The sequence below is a fragment of the Felis catus genome, chromosome A1, assembly GCF_018350175.1.
Source record: "Felis catus isolate Fca126 chromosome A1, F.catus_Fca126_mat1.0, whole genome shotgun sequence".
Lineage (NCBI taxonomy): Eukaryota > Metazoa > Chordata > Mammalia > Carnivora > Felidae > Felis > Felis catus.
In genome coordinates, this window is record NC_058368.1 from 232403986 (window position 1) to 232429180 (window position 25195).

A 25195-nucleotide genomic window follows, 5' to 3' on the forward strand; every position below is an offset into this window, starting at 1 on the left:
TAGATATGCCCCTGGATTTTTCAGCAGCGTCTACTGGTTTACCTGCATATTAAGATAAATCATATTTTACTTGATTGAGAATGATTTTTTTTAATGTTTTATTATTTATAAAGAGAGCAGGGGAGGGGCAGAGAGAGAGGGAGACACAGAATCCAAAGCAGGCTCCAGGCTCTGAGCTGTCAGCACAAAGCCCGACACGGGGCTCAAACTCACGGACCGCAAGATCATGACCTGAGCCGAAGTCGGACGCTTAACCGACTGAGCCACCCTGGCGCCCAGGCTCGTTTAATGTTTTAAGAGTCTATTTGTTACCTGTTTCTTCCATCATTACATGGAACTTGCGTCAAAAGAGTGAAATGTCTCTGCATTCAAATATTTTCCTGTATTAATCAAAAAAAGCAATACAGTTTGTTGCAATGTCTTGTGGCTTGGCATGGCACCTTTAAATAGCAATGACACTGTTATCAAGACATGATCTTGTTTCTCTCTTCTCTGATAATATACCACTTTATTGAGAAAACGTTCTCAATGCGGTGCAAGGATAGTTCTAGAATGTCATGTGTGTGTCAAGTACCATGTCGGCCATGTTCGGGTATAGTAACGGCGCACGTTATAACAATTATGTAACCAAGGAATCACGGGGGCAGTGATGGATTATAAGACGGGGCACTGATTCTGGCTGTAAGTGAGGCTCCTGATGAACTAATACAGCTGCTCCATTTTAACTGGAGGGAACTGGGGAGGAGGGGAAGGGCATGAGCTGGGGAGCGGGAACAGCCAGACAGAGGACTCACCAAGACTGTTTATACCGTAGTATGGTGGGAACGAAGGCTCAAAGAGAGCTGGGCGCCAGATTATGAGGTGCCTGGTGTGTCCTGTTGAGGGTGCCAAAACATTCAAGTTTGACAACCACACTGTAAGGAAGATGGATTCTGCTTCGGTTCACTCTGGCCGCTAAAATGCTGCCAACAGAGAGCATTGATGGCGTTTCGCTCTATTTCAGGTACTCTTGTCAGAGCATTGCATTTCATTGTCCCACAACCCCAGGAATTAAGTACGGATATTATCCTATAATAAAGGCAGAAAACTGGTGTTGGCACAGCTCATCTAAGTCACAGAACGGCTATCGGCAGAGTCAGGACGCCAGCATCGGTACCTCCTATCCTGACATTTGTGCTTCCGTTTGCCAGGTCACCTACGCCCCTGGTCAGTGTGGCTCCCCCAGACCAGACTGAGCCCATGTCACCCGCTGAGGACGCGTTCCCTCGGGCACAGGTAACACTGATTCAATAGTATTCATATAAAAAATGGCTCCATATGAAAAAGATACTGTTGGTGATGATACGCCTTTCTAGTTCTTCCTCACTACAGTGCTGATGAAAACCCTTAGCCAAACTGAATTCAGAAAATTGTTGCTCTTCTGGTTGGTCTGATCAAAGTTTAGTTTCCAGCGACCCTCTTCTGTTTTCCTGTGAGAGCGTACTACCCAAATTTTCCAATGTTTGGATTTCAGGACCTCTTCGTGCTCCTCACAAGTTAACAAATCTTCTCAAACAGCTTTTGTTAATGAGTGTGATATCCATCGATAGTTGCCATGTTACGAACACAGCACAAACAATCACGTTTGTTAACACGACTACCTAAGAACACTTTTTAAACATTGGGAAATTATCGGGGCGCCTGGGTGGCTCAGTCGGTTAAGCGTCCGACTTCAGCCCAGGTCACGATCTCGCGGTCCGTGAGTTCGAGCCCCGCGTCGGGCTCTGGGCTGATGGCTCAGAGCCTGGAGCCTGCTTCCGATTCTGTGTCTCCCTCTCTCTCTGCCCCTCCCCCGTTCATGCTTTGTCTCTCTCTGTCTCAAAAATAAATACAACGTTAAAAAAAAAATTTAAACATTGGGAAATTATCAAGCTTACCATGGCAGACACAATTTTTCCAAAATTCGAATATTCACTTGAAAGCTCAATTCCTATCCTGGGAAACAAGTATTGTCAGCTGTTTCCCTTGAAGCTAATGTCTCACTTTATGTTGAAGAAAATAACTGCCAAATATCTATGTTTGAATAACCACAGTTGGTCTGTCAGTTATTTTTCCAAATACAAAAGGTGCTGTGGAAAAAATAGCTGCTATGTGATTTACTTTGTAACTCACATAATCACACAAGTGATTTCTCTTGGGTAAGCCATTACATTTCTCCTTTTAACACCCAAAATATTTTTTTAGAGGATATATATATTCTAAAGGGTCAAAATTTGGTAATATTCATAATTTTTAGGACACTCTTAAGTATAACCTTTCGCATCCCGTGGGAGCAGGCAGCAGGGAGAAATGCAGCACCTGCTAGTGCTGTGTGATGCGTGTGCCAGGGGTTTTATACACCAGTGCGTCATATCCTCGGTGAAAATCCCAACACGTTTTTTCCTGGGATAAGCTATGAGATTGAAAAAGTTATCCGATACTTTGAATATTTTAGCACTGTGTAAATTTCATGTTGAGAATTCACATACCAGGGAATCCCACAGTACAGACTCTCCTTAGGGTGCACGAAGACCTACATTCGGTTTACCTGTCTCCCCAAACAACCTCCATCTGCCACGCACCCAAACGTCGGATGACCGAAACTTAAAATACAGGTACGGGGCTGGGGGTGCCTGAGTGGCTCGGTCAGTAAAGCGTCTGACTCTTGGTTTCGGCTGAGGCCACGATCTCACAGTTTTGCGAGTTTGAGCCTCGTATTGGGCTCTGCGCTGACAGCATGGAGCCTGCTTGGGATTCTCTCTCTCCCTCCCTCTCTGTCCCTCCTCCCCTCGTGCTGTCTCTCAAAATAAATAAATAAACTTAAAAAAATACATATCCTCAGCTTCGGCTTCAATTAACCATTGACCCAACCGAACATACGACGCCACAACGAGATAGAATTTCATGTGTTTGATCTACACTTGACATTTGCTGGGGTGTAGTCAAGGGAGTCCTTAACTTTGTTTTACGATCCAGTGTTATTGAATTCTCTCTCCTCCTGAGTGCTTTTTCTGTTTATTCATTATGCCCGTGCCTAATTCGCAGGTTGCTCAGAATAACTGAAACTCTTTGGCACATAGATACACCGTCCAGCGAGAAACTCTTTCTTTTCTTCCTGGATGGCAGGGAATCATGTCTGATACCATTTCACTAAGCCAAGTCTCTGGTGGCCTTCTCCTACTGTTGCTGATGTCTGCCTTTGTTTCACTGAGAAATCCTGAAGATGAAATGCAACATGCCTTAGCGCCGTGCCGGGCATAGGCTCTGCATGTAATTTTTACGTGCCATCGCTGCCTCTTTTTCGTGAAAATACAAAGACTGTTGCTTTCATCTCTCCAGGTAGTCAGCGCAGTCTCCCTGTGGCTTCTACGGAAGGGGTCTCATGCTTTGTGTATCATGGCTTTGCAGCCCTGGACATATCAGGTATCTGCTCTTCCTGTTTACTTGGTATCACGCAACTTAGATTAATATTTAAGTATACAAACTCCGAAGCCGTACATCTTATTTTATTATACTCAGAATTTATGCCAAGCTATAAATGTCACCTCTGCAAATTCCCAGTGTTCCAAAAACCTATTAAAACATGTATGCCATAAGACCCAAATTGTCTAGTGTTTTTTCTCCATTTACAAGAAGTGTTCCTGAATGCATGCAACTGAAAGGCATTTAAATCAAGAATTCAATTATAAATGTTTAATAGTAATAATATATGGATGAGACAATCGCTTGTCAGTTTGATTTGTAAACCATTCTGAGGCTCGGTTTCTAACCACATCGAGACTGATTGCATCTCACTAAAGCAGGACTTCGGAATTTGGCGAAGTTACAAATCATTATATTCTTGGTTTGAAACACTTTCATTGCGGCCAACAAATGCATTCTATGTAGAAGGTAGTTTCAACTAGAAAATAAATGTTCCTATAATAGTATCCTCTTGCAGTATCCAGAATAAATTTAGTTGTTCTGTGATAAATGTGCAAGTAAATTTGATTAAATTGGCCAATTTTCTGTCCCATTTTCTGTAGTTTCAAATTCACTAAATGAATATTTCTTTCGTTCTTTTCCAACAATGAGGAAGAATCTCTCACGTAAAGGCATGCTCTTGTTTTGGCCAAGAGATGTTTTGGCAAACTGAGGCCTGACATATGGTGAAGGAGGCAACATTTTACCAGGTGAGTGGTCTGACTGAGACACATTTCATCAAAACCCTTCCCTCCGATGCGCCACCTGTCAATTCATTCTGAGCTACACGGGCTGGGCAACCTTCTGTTGGCTCCAAGCTACTGACGACAATGATAAAGACCTTAACAGGAAGAAAGGAAGACAGACATCCTTTGCCCATGCCAACAAAGGAGACAGTCTCCCCAAGCCAAAACTTTGTGCTCCACAGAGTAACCAGCCCCCTACGCCTACCTTCGTCTCACCCATGTGACCAGGTGCCTGGAGGTGGGCCGGTCCCCTCTTTCTCCAGGGAGATGCAAATTCTTCCAAAAGATCTAGTCTGAGGCCAGCCAACCAGGGGTAGCATATACTGTCTACGTGACTCTGGGAAAGTCATTTATCCATTCCAATTTCTTCTTTCCAGGAGGAACCATAATCCCACTTGGAGTGACCGTTGGGGAGGTTTTAATGGAAGAAGGAAGTGTCTGGGGATTACAGTTCTTTCCACTTCCCTCTTGATTCTCTCCTGTACTCTCTATCTCCTGCTGTGGGGACAGACGGAACTGCTCCCTGATCTGTTTTACTCTGGACAAAACCCCAGGAAGGCCCTTCTGCCCGGTGCTTTACATGCTCTGCAATACTTAAAAGAAAGAAGCCCTGATGGAAAACACAGATACGGACAGCATGTTTTTTTCATGGCAGATGCACCTTCTGGTGCCTCCTATCCGGGCATCCTGTCTAGACCAGGTATCTGCAGTCAGACAGTGTGTGTCCAGGGAGGTGCAGAGGAAAGAGAACCCGGACATGGGATTCCCATGACACCGTGTATTCTCCCTTAGTCCTTACGGCAGTGCTGTGAAGGGTGGTCCCATCATGCCCACGTCATAGATGAGGCAACAGAGGTCAGGATTGCTAAACAGCTCTCCATCAGCGCGGTGACTCTTCTCGACTTCTGCCAACACGGACAGAGCATGAGCAGCAGAAAGACACAGACCAACACCGCTTCTCTTTGGGTTCTTGTCACCTCCTGCCTCTTGGCCCCTGCTCACAGCAGGTAAGGAGAACCAACTACACCACCATAACACTGGCTACTCTGGTGTGCTGTGAAGGGAAACCCCGCTGGGCATGGGAAGCTGGAAACAGTAAAAAGAGTGGAAGATCCCGAATCACGTGCATTCCTTTTTTTTTTTTTTTTTTTTTTTTTGCTTTTTAAACAGTTGGTGGATCACTCTTCATGTGCTTTCAAAGAAGCATATGTCGTTTTTTTTCCCATGGGTTTTCAGGAGAGCCATGACATGCACATATATGGCCGTGCGTCTTATTTGTACACAAAACCACCCAAATCAAAATTGATTCATTAATAACCAACTTAAGGAGACTTGAAAGGGAAAAGCCATATTTCATCCTACTATCTGGTTTGATTTGAATGTGAATTCCAAAAAGCCAGCATCGTAACTGGACTAAAGTAATAACACTTTGCTCTGTTTAAAACTTTGAGCAGTGGACCTAGTGAAAATCTGTTGCCAGGAACATTTTAATTTATTTACTTTTTATTTTTTTATTTTTTTAAACGTTTATTTATTTTTGAGACAGAGAGAGACAGAGCATGAACGGGGGAGGGGCAGAGAGAGAGGGAGCCACAGAATTGGAAGCAGGCTCCAGGCTCTGAGCCATCAGCCCAGAGCCTGATGCGGGGCTCGAACTCATGAACCGTGAGATCGTGACCTGAGCTGAAGTCAGACGCTTAACCGACTGAGCCACCCAGGCGCCCTGGAACATTTTAATTTAAATGCATTGCTGTAAATTCAGCTTCCTGATAGACCTATTGTAGTTCAAAATTCTCACACATCTTTCGTGTAAAGTATTCCAATCCAAACTCTCAATAAATACACGGGGGTGGTAAAGGCATCTGCTTAATTTGTGTTGTGTTCAATAAAGACAATGAGCTTCTTGAAGGGAAATTACTTTTTTAAGGTCGTGTGTTCAGTTAGTTTTCAAGGTAGATTCAGAGTCCAGGTTAATATTTTCCTACTAAACTATGTTGTATAGACTAGATAATACAATTAACAGGAAAAGTCGGCAGTTTGTTTTTTCATTCATTATAAGTTTCTGAGTTTTCTGGAGGAATAATGTTGCTAATTAAAAATATATACTGATTTTTCTAGATTCCACATGCAAATGAAACCATGTGGTATTTGGTTTTCCTTGACTTATTTCACTTACCCTTTAAGTCCATCCAAGCCACACCCAAAACATAACAAACAAAAACTGGAAACAGACCCATAAGTACAGAGAACAAAGTGATGGTCGCTGGGGGTGGTGGGCAAAATGAGTGAAGGGGAGTGGGAGGTACAGGCTTCTGATTATGGAACGAACACATCATGGGAACAGAGGAACAGCATAGGAAGTAGAGTCAATAATAGAATAACAGTGTTGCATGAGGTAGCTGCACTTGTGGTGGACAGAGCATGATGTATAGATGTGGGAGTCACTAGGTCATACACCTGAAGGTAATGTAACGTTGTTTTATTATTTTATTATTTTCCATCTGCATTGTTCTAGAAACCTATTTGCTGTCGTTGGTGGATAGCTGCGGTATTTTGCGTATATCAGGAGGTGCCCACTTTCAGATCTTTCCATCCTGTTTCCTTGAGAGCCTTGGGGTAGGCCATCTGTCACTTGGCCCCTAGTGGAGGTTCCGTGTCATTGCGCACCATTGGGCGCTGACATCACTGAGCACCTGCTACCTGCAGGGCTGTTTCTGAGGGTTCCAGGTGGGTTCACTCATTTGATTCTTGCCCACAGCAAACCCAGGAGATACATATTATAATCACCACAGTTTGGAGCTAAGGGCATGAGACTCATCAACATTAAGGAACTTTCCCAAATCACACAATTAGAGCTTAGTTTAAAACCAGATCCTCTAGATCCCCAGCCTACCCTGTTTACCCCATTTACCCGGGCTTGCCATCACAGTGAAATGATTATGCCCACAAAATACCAGGGATCACAAAAAACTCAGTTTCTTTTATCATTTTGAAAATAGTTTCAAAATGAAACTACATATTCTGAAGCCAATTATCAATTTTGATCTTAGAAATTTATTTTGTGGTTCTTAAATATAGAGGTCCAAGTTAAGAAAAATGTTGTCTTCTTCAATTCTGCCAGGTTTAATAAAGAATGTCCTGCTCAATTAATAAAGCAGAGAGAGGGGGGGGGGGGGAGAGAGAGAGAGAGAGAGAGAGAGAGAGAGAATGAATTACTTTGGTGTCCTATTGGGGAATAGCTGAGGAATGAAAACATTAATGAGTAGAGAGAAACACCGTAAGGTCCTGTGGTAACTGTGAGAAAGAGAATATTACATTGTTCTTTCCTGCTGTGAAGAAACCTAGTGTGTAGTCATTGAGAAAACAGACCTCCAAAGTTGAGCCACAGGGTGGGACCACAGGAAGGAGTGCGGATAGCCGAGGAGGAAGGACTCACAGTGAGTGATCAACAATGAAGAAAGGCCCAATGGACCGCTGCATGGGAGGGAAGAGCCTTCATGAAGAAGCAGGCTGGTAACTGGTTTGTCAAGGTCCATGAGCCTGAGAGGAGGGAGGGCTTGCTGGTGAGGGAGAATGGTGAGAACAGAAGCTTGGCTGGAGGTGGAAAAGGAGCAGAAAATGGTACAGAGTTAGTTCTGGAGACAGCGGGGACTTAGTAGGAGAAAAGTTGAAGGTGAAGTTAAAGGCCTGCACTGGAGCCAAGCTGAGGACCTACTTGGGTACTAGACTGAGTAGATGCTAGTTTTGGAAGTTTGTGAGTAGCAGAGAAGGTGAACGCACATAGCAATTACACAGCTACTGTGAGACAGCCATGGTGCCTGTATTATAAATATGATCCCGTGAATCTTGAAGTTGATCATTTTTTCCCGTTATAGGGTAGAGGCACATGAGCCTGAAGGATGATTATTAGCTTGCCCCTGGCTCTTGCCAACCAGTAAGAGCTGTGTATTTTGAGCTGCATGGCGTCCTGACGTTTTTCTGCTGAAGGTTGAGAGGTTTCATCCATGAATTTGGGAAGACATGTGCCAGTTCAAGAAATTTGTCAGAAACATGACCGGACAAGGATCAACCGATTGGGAAGCTGAGTTTTAGACACATTAAAAAAAAAAAGAGAGAGAAAGAGAGAGAGAGAGAGAGAGAGAGAGAGAGAGAGAGAGAGAGAGATGTTGCTGATATACAATGCGAAAGAGGCCTATGAAAATGCCAAGTTATTTCACTTCCTCTTGCTCCTGTCGGGGAGCTCCTCTAGCTGGCTTCCCAATGAAACGCATTTTAAATCTCAGCCGCTGGCTCACTGTTACTAGTGCTTTAAGGGAAGGAGCTGGAAACCAAAATTCTAGTCTAGAATTAATTCAGAGTTGTGTAAAAACTTACCATAATGAATCAGACCAAGCATGATAAATTTAATTATAATTGACTTTGTGGCGGTATTGACATTCATTTGCACATTCACCAAGACCGTGGAATTTTTCTTCCCTATGAATGTGAACACTGAGGAAGGGTCAAAGCACAGACAGGGGAAATAATGAATTTGCCTGTAATGAAAAGGCAAGCTGGTCTCAGGAAGCAGGTCTCCTATTTAGAGAAAACTTCCTAGACTTAGTCCATTGGGCCCTTCTGTTTATCAAAGTACATTGTCCCTTTAATTAGAACACCCTGATTCTCTCAGCTCAGAGGCCTGTGACACAAGTGGGGTGGGTGGGTATCAACCATTAGGAGAAAGCCACCTCTAACTGCTTAGCAAGGAAATCAGGAAGCCCCCAGGCTCACTCCTGGGAAGGCCAGGTCTTCTGTCTCTCCAGTCCCTGGACCACAGTCCAGCTCCTGCCAGCGTTGGTTCCCTGAAGGTAGAATCATTAGGACCCGAGGACCCAGGGTTCCTCATTCATACCTGTGAACCTGTGAATGGAAAGAGCTCCTTCTGGGCATTCCCCCGGAGAGAAACAGGAGTCGCCTCTGAAGCAAGCAGCAAACCTTCCTTGCGCTTCACTGGTCCAGGGCGGCCATGTTTCCACTCCAGCTCCAAGCAGTGACAATGGGGATGGGCTGAACCTGCTTGACTTGGCTTAGTCAGGACTATGGAAAGAGTTGTTAAAGGAGTGGGTGATGAATGAATAGGTGATGGATAGAATCACATTTTGATAAATCACCTGAACATAATGACTGACTGAATAAAAGTAACGTTCTGGTAATGAGGACTAGCTGAAGAAATAGATGCTGGGCATGAGGTAAATGAAATGCATCTACATGTAGCCGTCTCTATATGCATGTGACTGAGTGAAGTATCAAAAAGAAAGAACACCAACTAGCGCTATTTAATCATTGGTGGTGGTGGTATCGGGAGAGCTGGGGCTTCTCCTGGGAATAATAAAGCAGTACTATCCCTGACTCCTGTCTTATGATTTAAAGGCTTCCATTTGGTTCTAAAGGTCTGAGGTGTGGAGGGGGGCGCAGTGGGGAACAGCTTCGGTGGTTCAGGTCCATTAAAGGCCATCCTGGATTTTTCTAGAAGCAAGATGCATGCTTAGCGTTGAGGCAGAAGAAGTGGCCCTGATTCGGGATGTGGAACGTGGCCATCCTGAACTTGGGACATGAACTGAGTGTGCTGGTGTGCACTGAGGTGACAGGTGCTGTGATGTGTGGGAGGAGTTCACATACTCAGGGGCTGTGAAAAAAGCCCATAGTTGGTGCAGAGGAGTGAAGTTCTTGATTGTAATGGAACAGACTCCGTCTGTGTCCGTATCTTCAAGAAACAACGGTGGATTTAGAATCTGTCAGCAAGCTTATGATAACACATACCAGGGTTTCTGTAGAACCCGTACAGGGAAGGATTGGTGCAAAGAACATGAATAGTGAATTGGCTGAACTTCTCAATAACCAGCAGGTGAAGGGCTGAGCAGATTTAACTTCAGTGAAATAGAGAAATGTGACTTTTCTGTCACTTCATGTTTTGCAAGGCAACATGCACATGGGATTAATTTTGTTCTTGGTCTAACAGACTGATACCCAGGCACTGGAAAGAGAGAAAGGCAGGTGTTCAGTGATTAGGTAGGTGCACTCTCAACACTTGTCTTCTGACCGTTGGCCATCATTTGTTCCAATAGCCTCTCCACCCCTTTCTCCTGCCCTTTCTGCAGCTCCTATTATGCGTATGTTGCTCTGCTTGATGATGTCCCATAGGTGTGTGAAGTTTGATGGCGTCTAAAGTTCTGTTTATTTCAATTAATTTTTTTTTTAATTTCTGTTCCTCAAGTTAACTATCCTCAAACGTGCCAATTCTTTCTTCTGCCTGCTCACATCTTCTGTTCGGCCCTTCGAGTGACTTTTTAAAATCTCAGTTCTGGTTGAATTTCAGCTCAAGAATTTCCATGTGAATTTTCCATCTCATTATTGACCTTCTGTATTTGGCGAGGCATATCCCCATTCTTTCCTTTATTTCTTTAGACACAATTTCTTTAAGTCCTTTAAAAAATGTGTACAATGGCTACTTTAAAGTGTTTGTCAAGAAAGGCCAATACCTGGGCTTGCTCAGGGATGGTGTCTATTGGCTGCTGGTTTTCTTGTTTGTGGGCAATACTTTCTGGTTTCTGTCCATGTCATTTTTGTTTAAAACAGAGCATTTCAAGTAATATAATTTGGCAACTCTGGAAATCTGTTTGTCACTCCTTTTCAAGGTTTGTTGGTGTTGCTGTTTGTGGTGGCATTGTTTGTTTATTGACTTTCAAATCTATTTCTGTAAAGTCTGTATCTTTCCTCAAGTCTCCATTCCATTATCTCAGCGGTCAGCTAAGGATTGCAAAAAGATTCCCATAATTGCCTGGAACCTCTGGTTCTTCCAGTGCAACACCACTCAGATCAGGTAATGGTGCCTATTTTGAGTGAGGCTCGGAAAGATTCCCAGCCCCACTCTGCTCCCTCTGGTACTGGGAGCTGGGATTTTATCTTCCAAGGCTGTTGTGGATCTGGGCAGCAGGGGATGGGAGCAGGTACGTTGAAGTGCCACAAAGTGCACTGTTCTTCCTGAGATTTGGCTGTTTTTCTGGCCCAAACACTCACAGGTTTACTGCAAGCTGTTAGTTAATTTCAGACTCTTGAAATAGTTGATTTTGACACATTTTTCTGGATTTTTCACTGCTTTTCTAGAAAGGAAAACTTTTGGAAGTCCTTACTGTGGCATTTTTGCTGACATAACCCTAACGCTGCTTTTATGTCTCTATCTCTTTGTGCATGCTGTGCTCTTGTATCCATCCACGAGGAATGGTGAACTTGGATTGACTTCTAAATTTTTTTTAACATTTACTTATTTTTGAGAGACAGAGAGAGGCAGAGTATGAGCAGGGGAGGGGCAGAGAGAGAGGCAGACACAGAATTTGAAGCTGGCTTCAGGCTCCAAGCTGTCAGCACAGAGCCCGATGCGGGGCTCGAACTCACAAACTGCGAGATCATGACCCGAGCCAAAGTCAGACGCTCAACCGACTGAGCCACCCAGATGCCCCTGGATTGACTTCTAAGAGGGGTAAAGAGAACCTTAAGCCATATAAGAATAAGAGATGTGAATTGCAACCACTAACTCTGGGGATGAGGGAAGGAAGGAACTTGGAAGACCCTCAGCGCCCCACCCCCAAGGCTAAGACTGAAACTTTGAGTATATCTGTGGCCAATTATCTACTCTTTCAGGATGACAACTAAAGACAGTAAAGTTACCTCCAAGAACTGTTCCATAAAAATAAAAAATAAAAATGGACAAAAATGGAAAGAAGAAAGAAAAAGCAAACACATATAGTATGATAAAATATAGAAATATATGATAATCTTAATTTTTAAAATTGATCACGAAGCTGTTGTTGATTATCTCTGGCTTTTTCCTTCCATTGATAATTTTACATTTCTCTTGCCCTCAGCTATAATCGGAGCTTGTCCGGGTTCCCTATCTAGGGAAGCGATCCAAACTTTCTTTAAAAAAAAAAATTATTTACTTATTTTGATGGGGGAGAGGTCAGAAGGAGAGAGAGAGAGAGAGAGAGAGAGAGAGAGAGAGAATCTCAAGCAGGCTCCACATTGTCAGTGTGGAGCCCGATAAATGGCTCGAATTCACAGACCATGAGATCAGGAGTCGGATGCTTGCTTACCCAACTGAGCTATTCAGGCACCTTGAACTTTCATCCCTGTATAGTACTGATACTGAAAAGTTCGACCATATTGATTAATGCAGTTTTCTATTAATTTTTACAGTTGAGTATGGTGGTATTAGATGTTAACCCAGAGAATCCCTATGGGTTCTAGACACAGTCTTCCCTGTCTGCCATTGTGTAGCAGGGATAATGAGAATCAATTATTTCACCCAGTAGAGTAACTCCTTTTATCTCTGTTGGTTCAATGGCATAAAAGGACTAAAATGTCCAGATGGCAGGCTCATTTTCCAATTCAATGAACCATTGTTGTTTCTCTTGGTGTAACCAGTGTCCTTTGGGAAATAAGACATCAAAACTAGCAGAACTCAATGTCTCTGGGACAGAAAGTAAAACTTTTGTGAGTTATTAGGAATAACATTGGCAGGAGGCATAATCTACCCCTGGCTTCCCAGACTCACGTATTCTGACTGTGGGGGAGAAAGTATCACATAGTGGTCTCTGATTCAAAGAAAATACTGCGTCCTGTAAGACAGACACAGTTCTCTTAGTGTATTGTGTTCAAATTGCCACCATAACAGGAGCCCCAGCTAACCGCTCCACCATTGAATTAGTCCAATTGCTCCCAAGTCCTGGGATAGAGGACAAGACCAGTTCATTCCATGGATGTGAGCCCATTGCTGTACTTACTGCAGTGAAGTGAGTTCCTGATTGGATGTGTCACCGTGCAGAACATCATGATGATAAATTAGTCTACGGTTGGTGGTGCGGTCAAGGTAAATTCATATCTAGAATGTGTCTGTGCCAGTGAGGAATGTGTATATTATTGGAGATATATCCACATTTTATAAATAGGGAGCTCTTTAACCTGCTTTTCATCTCTTAACACTCTGTGAAAATGTTTCACGCAATAAGTTGTTAGGTATTCTTCCCCATCATGTCAAGGGGCCTCATTCATGTCACATTCATGCCAAGAATGTGAAATCCTTGCTTGTGGGAAGTGAGGTGGTTTCCCAGTGTCATTAGTACAAACAAGGCTGAGATTAATAGCTGTGAAAGTATGTCTTAAGACATTTCCTATGAGTGGAGTTATGGGTTCGAACCCAGTCACTTATTTGAGGCTTTTGATTGCATTTTTAAATTGCTTTTTAGAAAGGTTATGCCAATTTGTGTTTCCACCCTTTCTCCAAGTGAGGAGAAAGTGAAGCCCAGCTGTATGAATGCTGCTAACCATCTCAACTGAGATCACAGGAACCACTCTTGGAACGGTGACATGGTTGTGTGAAATAAGGGTATAGTCAGTCGCCTTTGCATTAATAAATCCCTTCTGTGTTAATGATTGAGTAGCAGTCCTTCCAGGTGTCCCCAGTTATTTCTGGAAGTTCTTCGGGGATGCCCTATGTGCCCTTCTCTCTGAGAAGGTTTCCACTGACTAGAACACTGACTGCACGGCGCCCCAAGGACTCTCCTCCTGCTTCAGTTCATAAGAAAACACACAGAAGTTCTCAAAGCTGCTGGATATCTAGGTAGGTTGTTGCTGGGCAGAGGTGAGAGTGAGAGGGGGCCTCCCACAAAACTTAAAGGTAACCTTGAAAGACAGTGGTAGAAGAAAATTCTCCACGTGGGACTGTAATACTGAAGCTTTGATTTCCAAGTGTTATGAGTTACAATACTGTGCAGCTCCCTTTGTAAACCAGGCTTGAGTCTTCACTTTATCCATCCACTGGTTGTAAGAAATTCTCCAGGAAGCTGTAATAATGAATTGAAGGAAAAGAAGCAAGTCAACAGAGTTAATAATGGAGGATTCTGAGCCACCTGCTTACGGGACAAAACTATTGTAAAGATTTCTTACAGAAAATCATAGCGATTCATTTAAGAAAATGATGCAGATTAGTCTGCAGTCTTAAAAAGGAACAAATGAAGAATCTTCAGGTCAATTAAAAATCAAGTTAAAATAGTGTATACAAAACCAGTTCTTTTCTTTGAAAACTAATTACCCAAAAAACTCAATTATTAAGATGAAAAATATCATACTTATTAATAGAAGAAAAGAAATGCACACCTTTTCAATTATATAATACTGGTTATTATACAAAAACAGACACATCAATCAATGGAACAGAATAGAAAACCCAGAGATGGACCTGCAACTATATGGGTCAATTAATCTTCAGCAAAGCAAGAAAGAGTATCCAATGGGAAAAAGGCAGTCTCTCCAACAAATGGTGTTGGGAAAACTGGACGGTGATATGCAGAAGAATGAAACTGGACCACTTTCTTACATCATACACAAAAATAAATTCAAAATGGATGAAAGATCTAAATATGAGACAGGAAACCATCAAAATCCTAGAGGAGAACATAGGCATCAATCTCTTTGACATTGGCCATAGCAATTTCTAATACACATGACTCCAAAGGCAAGAGAAACAAAAGAAAAAATGAACTATTGGGACTTGTCAATATAAAAAACTTCTGCACAGTGAAGGGAACAATTAACAAAGCTAAAAGGCAGCCTATAGAATGGAAGAAAACATTTGCAAATGACATCTCTGATAGAGGATTAGTATCCAAAATTTATAAAGCTCTTATGAAACTTAACACTCAAAAACCAGATAATCCAGTGAAGAAATGGGCAGAAAGCATGAATAGACATTTTTCCAAAGAAGACATCCAGATGGCTAATAGACACATGAAAAGATGGTTAACGTCACTCATCATCAGGGAAATACAAATCAAAACCACAATGAGCTACCACCTCACACCTGTCAGGATGGCTAAAATTAACAACAAAAGAAACAACAGGTGTTGGCAAAGATGTCATCCTGGTGGATGAGTGTCCAAGCATAGGATTAGGAAGAAAATGTGACTTAGTTGAAATAGTAGTGGAAAACAACACTATGCAGGGAGACAGAATGTACAGTTGCTCAGGATGAAGAATTTTTCTCTGTACTTCTTTTCAGAGCACTACATTTTTGTTGAAGAAACAAGGTGATATGATCAAGCTCTATCCTTCATAACATAGGCTACTGAGAGGCTGAATGCTTGGTATCTATAGCTCAAGACTTGAATTCTTGGCAAAATTCTAGTTTTATGTGTTCTGATGGTTTCCAGGCAAGGAACGTTCACATCCTACTTGGATAAGATTTCAAGGTCTTGTGACTCACCCTGGTTTTCTTTCTCTCCTGGTTGGTGTACAAACTACATCTAAATTCTCCTGGGGTTGAGTCTCTGCTTTTGTAGATTGCCTGGGATGTACCCAGCTATTGGCTGTTCCTTATATACATTCCTCCGTCAGTCTTAGCAAGAATATTCAGATGGTTTTCTCATGAACCTGATTTAACTGACTATCATTGCTTTTGTTCTTTTTATTACTGTTTTCTCTTCACTGGATTTCATTGTACTTGTCATAGGTTTCTCCATCTTGATGAAGTGGATAGCTAAGGACTTAAAGTACACAAAATTATATTTAACACTGCCATTACCAGTGCCATTATGTATCTATAGATTAAGTTACTGCTTATTTCAAGTGATTCACTTGACTTGAATTTTCAATTTCAAATGCTGTGTGTGTGCTTTTGATACGTCAGTCATCTTGTTTCAGGGTAGAAAGTACTTTAATGTCCTAAAATCTCATTCAGAAACCATTAGCTCAGAGTTCACAGTAGTCAGGCATCTTGTGCAGATTGTTACCTTACAGCCTTTATGAGGAAAAAGGGACCCTAAAAATATAATGCAAATAAAGAACACTTTCTTCAAGTTAATAATGACATCATACAAATTTTCTTGGCTTTGCTTTAGAAGCATCTTAAATTCCAATACGAAAATTTAACACAAAATAGAAGTAAGTGCCAAATGTATACAAAGAATTTATAATATTCTTTTCACTATTATAAGCACTGATAATACAATGGTAAATAATATGGTGTCCTTAATTTTGAAGAGATCATATTCTAGAAGGTGAAACAGATATGTACATGTGTCATTGCTTACAGTAAGGATGTTAATATTAAGTGCTACAGTTCTACAAAAAATGATAGATAAAAAGGCATCACAGGTGATATCTGAGTTGCGGCTTTAAAAATTTCTTGAGATTTAGGGGTACCTGGTCGGCTTAGTCAGTTAAGCGTCTGACTTCAGCTCGGGTCATGATCTTGCAGCTCGTGAGTTCGAGAACCGTGTCGGGCTCTGTGCTGACAGCTCAGAGCCTGGATCCTGATTCAGATTCTGTGTCCCCCTCTCTCTCTGCTCCTCCCATGTTCATGCTCTGTCTCTCTTTCTCTTTCTCTCAAAAATAAATAAACATTAAAAAAATTTTTTGGAGACTTAAAAGGAACACCAGAGACATCTTTTGGAGGGTTAAATAAATAAACATTAAAAAAATTTTTTGGAGACTTAAAAGGAACACCAGAGACATCTTTTGGAGGGTTTTAGACAGCAGGATGTATGAGAATGCTCATGGTGTGCTCAGATGAAGGTAAAATACTGTGACGGCCTCTGGGGTAGAACATACAAGGTGAGCAGAGCAGGGAAACATTCAAATACAGGGCTCAAATACTGGTATTGTTACTTAGTTGGATGCCCCCAAACTACTCTAAGATTCGCCATATTTACCCTGCATTCAATAGAGAGCCAACAGAACACTGTAGACAGAATGGTGAAGTCCCCAGCTTCAAATCAGAAAGATGTTTCTGGCAGCCATTTGGGAGTTGAAGGGAAACAAAAGTAGTAGTCTAGGAGACAGGTGATCTGGGCAGAGACTCATGTGGTGAAGAATGGAGGCAGAGGCGGAAGGACAAGAGAGATGTGAGACATAGAGAAATGTGGGGGAGGGGAGGAGGAAGAAGGTCGAAGGCTTAAGTGTTAGGGCTTGAAGAGCTGAGTGGAAGGTGGAGGACATTGGCAGGTAGACAAAGTGGGTTTCGTTTGAGATCTGATGAGTTTCGGCACCTGGGCAAATGCAGGTGGTGGCTGGAGCCCAGCGGAGGGCTGCAGTACCCATTTTCCTATGACCCAGGTGGTGTTTGACCCACAGACATGACACCTAGAGAGTCAGGGACAGGGCATGAGAGAGAGTCTTTGTTGGGGGCCAGCCACCGAAGCGAAGCCTCAGCAAGCGTCCCGAGCCGATGCAGAGAAGGCTCAGTCGTTGTGAATTAAAGTCTTCCATGACATGGATGAAAGAGATGATGTATGGTGAGGACTACAGGCAGTGTAAAAAAATGTTTATGTTAGGAAATCAAAGGAAATGTTTGGGCATGAAAGAGACAGGGAAGCCAGGTTGCTGTGAACTGAATTATTAATGAAGAAAAATGGAACCTCATATTTGGGATGGCGGCTTATATAGCTTGGGTGTGAACCCAAAGCAAAGTGAAGCTGGATGGGACTCCAGGATCAGAAATGCTGGGAAAAGGGGACATGCCAAGGAAAAGAGTACGAAGGAAGAGAGAGAGAGGGAGGGAGGGAAGAAGGGAGGAAGAGAGAGATCCTTTAAAAATAAGAAGCAGGGGCACCCGGGTGGCTCAGTCAGTTAAGCACCTAAGTCTTGGTTTCGGCTCATGTCATAATCTCACGGTTCGTGGATTCGAGCCCCACGTTGGGTTCCATGCTGTCAGTGCAGAGCCTGCTTGGGATTCTCTCTCTCCCTTTCTCTCTGTCCCTCCCTTGCCCTCTCTCAAAAGAAATCAACTTAAAGCAATAAAATAGGAAGCAAAAAAAATTAAAAATAAGGTAGGAAGCAGATGATTTGAATACCACTGACTTCCTTCTAAGGAAAGGAGATCATGGTAATGGGTAGCTCTGAGTAGATTACCCAGAAGTTCACAACATGATGCTTACTGTGCCCAGCAGAGAACACAGAATAAGGAAAACCTCCAGGAAATGCACATCATGAGGCATCCGACAAAGTCCATTAGCCCTGAGGAGTCACAGGATGTGGTAAGGGGTTAGGCATGGGGGAAGGTGGGTGAAAAGTGTAAACAGACAACCTTGGAGAATAATCATGGATCATAAAAAGCCCTGTATACTCGGGGTTTGTTTTGGAAATTGAGGGCCACTGAGGGACTCTGAAGTTTGTCTTGATTTGTGTTTCTGATTATAGGAAGAATATTCTGATAGACAGTGTGACAGTTAATTTTACGTGTCAAATGACTGGGCTAAGGGATGTCCAGTCAGCTGGTAGAACCTTCTTCGTGGGTGTGGCTGTGAGGATAATTCAGAAAGAGATTGGCATTTGAATCAGTAGACCCAGTAAAGATGTGTCCTCACTATTGTGGGTGGATCTCATTTGATCTGTTGGGAGCCCGGATAGAATAAAATGGCTGACGAAGGGACAATTCTCTCTTTCTTGAGCTGGCACGTCCATTTTCTCTTGCTCTCAGAATCAGGGCTCCTGGACCTTAGAACTTCAGACTTTGGGTCCTGCACCAGGGATCCCTCTTCCTTCCTTCGCTCTCAGCCTAAATTATACCACCGGCTTTCCTGATTCTCTGGCTATGCGGGTGGCATATCTTAGTCTCCATAATCACAGAACCCAGTTCTCATAATAAATATCCTCTTATGTGTCCATATATATCCCATTGGCTCTATTTCTCTGGAGGACCCTGACTGATACAGCAAGCAATCAGAGAGCAGAAATACCAAGGAGGTTCAGATGAGAGATGTTAAGGACTCACACTAGGCAATGGGGACGAGGGGCAAGAGAAGGAGATGGGCACAAGAGATACTCAGGGGGAAGAATCCACAAAAATGGGGAGTGGCTAACCCCGGGGGGCTGGTGGCTCCGGGCTGACTTCCAGGTGTGTGGGTGGATTTGATACAGAGTAAACTGAAATAGATTAAGGTGAGGAAGGAGAAACAGGTTCAATTCTGGACCTGCCAAGCTTGAGGAGCCTTTGAAACCTACAGGGGAGATGTCAGGGGGTGGCGGGTGTGCTCGTTAAGGTGACCCTCACTGCTGGAGCAAATGAAAGCACACAGATATAGCTCAAGCATGAATTAAAAAGCCACTTCTCATTCATGTGAATCCCATGCCTGGTATTCCCGATTGGCAGAAGGCTCTCCTTCAACAGGTGGTTCAGAAACCTTAGCCTCCTTTTATCTCGTGCTTCTGCCGTCTCGAACGTGCGATTTCCGAGATCCACCTGCTTAGTGATGGGGGGAAAGGGCCCCAAGGATCAAATGAGAGAGGTTCCTATGGGAAACTATACATTCAGACCTAAGACACACATGCCATTGGTTGACACCCAGTTGTATGGCCACACCTAACTGCAGAGCGGCCTGGGGCACGTAGCAGATAGAGCCAAGAGAGCCGTTAACTTTATTTGGCACTGTGATTTGTGTGGGGCAGAAGAGGGCTTAGGCTGTGGGAGGGGGGCACGGGCCATGTGCTTTATCTTGATGGGTGCTGGTTGCGGGGGGCCTTCCTGTTGTGAAAATCCATTGATGTGCACCCTTATGATTCGCGTAGTTTCTGTACATTACATTTCAATAAAACAGCCACTTGAAAGTAAATTCTGTACATATTTTAGAATTTCTGCTCAGACATCCTAATAAAGAAATTCGTTAACCACATCTGAACTCAGAAGTCTCCCTGATTAGGAAATATTGGCATCTCCCTCTTTTCTGTCTCTATTCACATCCTATTACATTTTACTTATCTCCCTTCCCTAAAAGTGGAGAGTATCTTATCCCCCAAACGACTCCCTCTGGCAGATTGTTTTGCGCAATCTGATCTAATGATGACTGGATTTTTTTTTTGATGTTCAGCGCGAGCATTTTCTGGTTCTGATCCCTGAAAGGTCTTCAGCTGCATTGCCAGTCTTGTGAAGAATTTCACACAGTACTTGAAGTTCTCTGGTGGGGACGGCTCTCTGGCCGCCAAACACTCATGCACCTCGTCCATAACGTAGCTATTTTTGCTGGCCCCTTTTTATTCAAATGGGGACACTGACTTCTAGCAAACTGAAGGTGGGCAGATGTAATTTATGCCTCTTCCAGGTCTGACCCTTAAAAGCTCTCGGACGGGCGATCCACTCCTTCTCTTTCTCCGTCAGCCGGGAGGTCGCCACTGCAGTGTGACCCGGGGACGCTTGCGCGTGGCAGAGCTTCCAATGGCATGGGCCTCTGAACGACCGCAAGAGGTTGAACGCATCCATCGTACTCTACGGGAGCAATGACTTCCCATTATGCTGAGTCACTGACATGTCAGTTTCCTCTGTTCTTCCTCTAAGGATTTTGCTTCTCTTGAAATAGCAGTTTATTGCTCACTCCGCACTGTTAACCACGTGTCCTTGTAGGACCACTGGTTCCCACAGCTCAGGATCTCCCTACTCTAGGGTATACCAGCGAGGCGGGCTCTCCCTGAGTGGGTCATCATAATCCGCAGTCCCATTCGGATCTGCCAAATTCACTAGTTCTATTGTTCATTGGCTTCGTAATACAGGAGAACAGACAAACCTATCTGTGTGGAGAGAGCCTCGCAGTGATGTGGATTTTAGTCTTCCTTAATTTGCTGCTGCTTTGAGTATTTCTTTCGAACGCAGCGTCAGTTAAAGGTGAAAGACTGATTCTCAGAGAGAGAACTGGCATCCAATGATCCATAGTGATCCTGGCGATTAAAAATCTGCCGGCGCATACTACCTGCACGTGGGATGCCTGTGTTAAGATAGTGGGTAGCTGTCATAAATAAAGACAGACACAGCATGCTCATTGGGCACACTGTGCCTTTCAGCCGAGCTCCAGGCCTGGGGGGGGGGGGCTTTCATTGATGAGGGATGACTTTATTTCTCTTCTCATTAAATCGGATCCCGCATGACCACCGAGCAGTGTGATGAACCAAAGCCTGCCTGCTCCTTACCCCAGGTTTAGATCTATTTAAGAGAGAAAAGATTCCTCCAGGAAAAGAAAACATTTCCAAATTTAATTTTGTATTTCCTCTCAACCCACATACCCAGCAAGATAAATGCCACCAAACGTTTGCTTTCGCTCTCTTACTGAGGCAGACATGCGTAGGGTGAAGTACACTAATCGTCAAGATGCAACTCAGCAAACTCTATGTATTTTCACAGACTTGTGCCCTAAGAACATGCCTATCACCCTGGAGGCTCCTGGGTGCTCCCTCCTGCTCAGTACCTTCCTGAAGGCAACTACTATTTTGACTTCTATCGCTACAGCTAAGTCCAAACCGGTTTCTAAATAGTCATCGAACATTTGTCTCCCATGTGCATATATCTCTACTCATGGTTTTGGAAGAATATTACGGAGTTTGTTCTTACTATTCAGTAACCAAATCCTACTTTCTTCCTTTATGGGTTTTTTGTTTGTTTGTTTGTTTGTTTGTTTTATATGCAGAAAACATGCCTCTGCAATTTTTAAAGGAAACTCTTTAGAAGTCAGAAAATTTTGGGAAGACCCCAAAGGGGAGGTATGAGAGATTAATAAGGACATTTAGCTGCATGAAAGCCCACGGGTGTCTGGCGGCCAGGGCCTCTGTGTTTCCACCCCCGACCATACTTGGCGCGGCCTGGAGCCCAGTGAGCACAGGTGAGTCACAGCCATCACGTCAATCTGTTACGATTCCCAGTCTATCGTTGGCTGCGTCCTGAATTCTAGAATCCTGATTTTCAACGTTCATAATTTCTGCTGCCTCATCGCTAACATGCAGCTTCATGTAGGTTCGCCCGCCTCGTTCCTGATCCCTCACCAGTGCCTTTTAGGTCTATCATAAGTCTTGAAACAAAGTTGTGCAAGTTGTCCAGTTTGGTAGTCCTTTTTGAAAAATTGTTTGGGCTATTGTAATTTATATGCATTTCCACATACATTTAGAAATGGTTTATCTGGGGCACCTGAGTGGCTCAGTCACTTAAGCATCTGAATCTTGGTTTTGGCTCAGGTCATGATCTCACGGTTCATGAGTTCAAGACCGTGTCTCTGTCCCTCTCCCCCCTCAAAAATATGTAGATAAACATTTTTAAAAAATAAAGTCAAACAAGGATAAGATTTTTATCTACCTTCTGTGTGAGAACATATGAATTGCCCATTTAATGCTTAGAAAGACTGGAATATGCTTACAGATCGATAAAATACAGTAGCATACCATTTGAGGCCAAATAAAATGACTGCTTGGAAACAGAATTCTGACTATATACACCTTTACAAAATCTTATTCCCAGTTTTAATCATTGGGCTGTGTACTGAAAGCAAGGAAGCCTGCTTGGGATTCTCTCTCCCCTTCTCTCTGCCCCTCCCCCATGCTTTCTCTATAAAGAAGCAAACAGATGAACTTAAACAAAGAAATAGTTTATCAAATATCCTTAGCAACCTGTCAGAATTTGACTTGGAATTACCTTGACTCCATGGATCACTTCATGGCGCATGGATAGTTTGACTATATTGAGCGTTCCAATCCAGTGAGAAAATATTATCTTTTCATTTACATAGTTCTTTAATTTCTCTCACCAATGATTTATAGTGATCAGTGTATAGATCTTTAATAGTTTCATTATAGGTGTCCTTGTTTCATGTTTCTCACGTAATTCTGAATGACTTTTCTTTTTTCAAACATTTTCTTGTATCTCTCTATAGACAATGTATTTTTGTGTATAATATCATTATTGTGTGTGTTGACTGGATCCTGTGACTGTGCGAACATCACCCATGAGTTCTGCCGGCTTTTGAGTGAGTCTTTAGGCTGTTCTAGGTGAAGAGTTCATGTCATTTCTGAATAAGGGCAACTTTACTTCTTTTGCATTCTATGTTTTAAAAAGGTCTTCTCCCTGCATTATTTCAATGGTTGAGGTCTTCAATATAATGTGTAATAAGGCTGGTGAGAGCAGTCCCAATTGACTTATTCCCAAACTTAGAGAGGAAGTATTTCTTTTTCCACAATTCTGTATTATGTTAGGTATAAGGTGTTTGTGTGTGTGTGTGTGTGTGTGTGTGTGTGTGTGTGTGTGTTTGCTTTTTGTTTTTTGTAAGTGACCTTAATTAAGGTGAGATAGTTCACCTCTAGTTCCAGTTTTTGGAGGGATTTAAAAAAATTTTTTTTTCAAAGTTTATTTTATTTTTGGGACAGAGAGAGACAGAGCATGAACGGGGGAGGGGCAGAGAGAGAGGGAGACACAGAATCGGAAACAGGCTCCAGGCTCTGAGCCATCAGCCCAGAGCCTGACGCGGGGCTCGAACTACCGGACCGCGAGATCGTGACCTGGCTGAAGTCGGACACTTAACCGACTGCGCCACCCAGGCGCCCCTGGAGGGATTTTTAAAATTGTAAACATGATCATATAGTTTTCCTTCTATATACCCCTCATACAGAGAATTTAATTAATTGGTTTTTGATTGGTAAATCAACTTCACATTCCTGGGGATAACTTCATTTGGCCATGAGGTATTAAGTTTTTTCTGTATTTCTGTATTTGTTTCACCATACAATAATATTTTGTAAAGGGAGTTTGTGTTCTTAAGAATGGTAGCTTTATTTATATTGATCTATTCTATTTATATTATCTGGTTTGGGTAATAACACCAGTCTTATAAGAGGATTTGTAGATTTTTTTTAGTTTATTTTTTTAATATTGAGTAAGATTGGTATTATTTTTTGTAAACTGTTTGGAGGGATTCACCAGTAAGGCCATCTGGGACTGCTGTGTCTTTGTAAAAAGGTTCTTAGTTACAAATTCAATATATTTAATAGATACAGGGCAATTCAAATGTTCTTTTTTTGGGTCAATCTTATTTTTATCTTTTGAGGAACATACCTACCTATTTAGATGGTCTATCTAAATAAGTAAATCTGGGGGCACCTGGGTGGCTCAGTCTGTTAGGCGTCTGACTTTGGATCAGGTCATGATCTCATGATTTGTGAGTTCGAGCCCCGCGTCAGGCTCTGTGCTGACAGCTCAGAGCCTGGATCCTGCTTGGGATTCTCTGTCTCCTCTCTCTGCCCCTCCCTGACTTGTGCTCTGTCTCTCTCTGTCTCTCAAAAATAAATAAATGTAAAAAAAAAAAAAGAAAAAATTAAAAAAAATAAGTAAATCTGTTCATAGTATTACCTTGTATCTTCCTACTGTCTGCAGGGTCTCTGCGATCTTCTTTTATTTTTCACGGTGATTGCTATCGACTGAATTGTGTATTTCCAAAATTCCTGTTGAAACCATAGCCCCAATGAGACTATAGTTGGAAATGGGGCCTATATGTACACAATGAAACAAAGTCATAGGTGTGGGACCTGAATCCCATAGAACTGGTGTCCTTATAAGGAGAGGAGGAGACATCAGAGAGGTCACTGTCTGCACACCCACAGAGGAAAGGTCCCGTGAGCGCCCGGAGAGGAGGTGGCGGCCTGCGGGTCAGGAAGGGAGGTCTTGCCAGAAACCCAACCTGATGCGACCCTGACCCTCAACTTCTAGCCTCCAGAACTGGGAGGAAATACGTTTCTGTCAGTTAATCCCTCTGCCTGTGTCGTTTTGTGATGGCGGCCTGGGCAGAAGACAGCACTCAGCCTTGTGTTTGCCCTCTGTCTTCCTTCTCTAGTATAGTGAGAGTTTTATACATTATATTCATATATTCTAAGAGCCAGCTTCTGATTTCTTTATTTTTCTCTACTGTCTCTGCCTCATTGTTTGTACTCTTTATTGTGTCCTTCAGCATACTTATTTTGGCCACACTTGCTTTTTTCTAGCTTCTCAACGTGGAAGCTCTTATTACTGACCGTGAACCTTCTACATGTAATACACTCTGATGTTGTCGGGCTTACGTGTGTCTTCTTACTACGTGGCGTCCATTCGTGCCGCGTGTCCGTGCTTCCTTCTTCCTTTTTCTCCTGTCTCCTTTGAGAAT

General features: G+C 42.9%; 1 long non-coding RNA gene across 2 annotated transcripts; it reads left to right on the plus strand.

The window, feature by feature from the left end:
- Positions 1-579: 579 nt before the first annotated feature.
- On the plus strand, positions 580-25195 carry LOC109493124. 2 transcript variants are annotated; one of them, XR_006586353.1, is made up of 7 exons: positions 580-681; positions 1191-1275; positions 3358-3441; positions 4097-4190; positions 4604-4926; positions 5019-5233; positions 25038-25195. It is a non-coding gene; the product is annotated as an uncharacterized LOC109493124 (long non-coding RNA). The 2 variants fall into 2 exon arrangements; XR_002744806.2 differs by lacking the exon at positions 25038-25195 and having other exon boundaries at positions 5019-5345.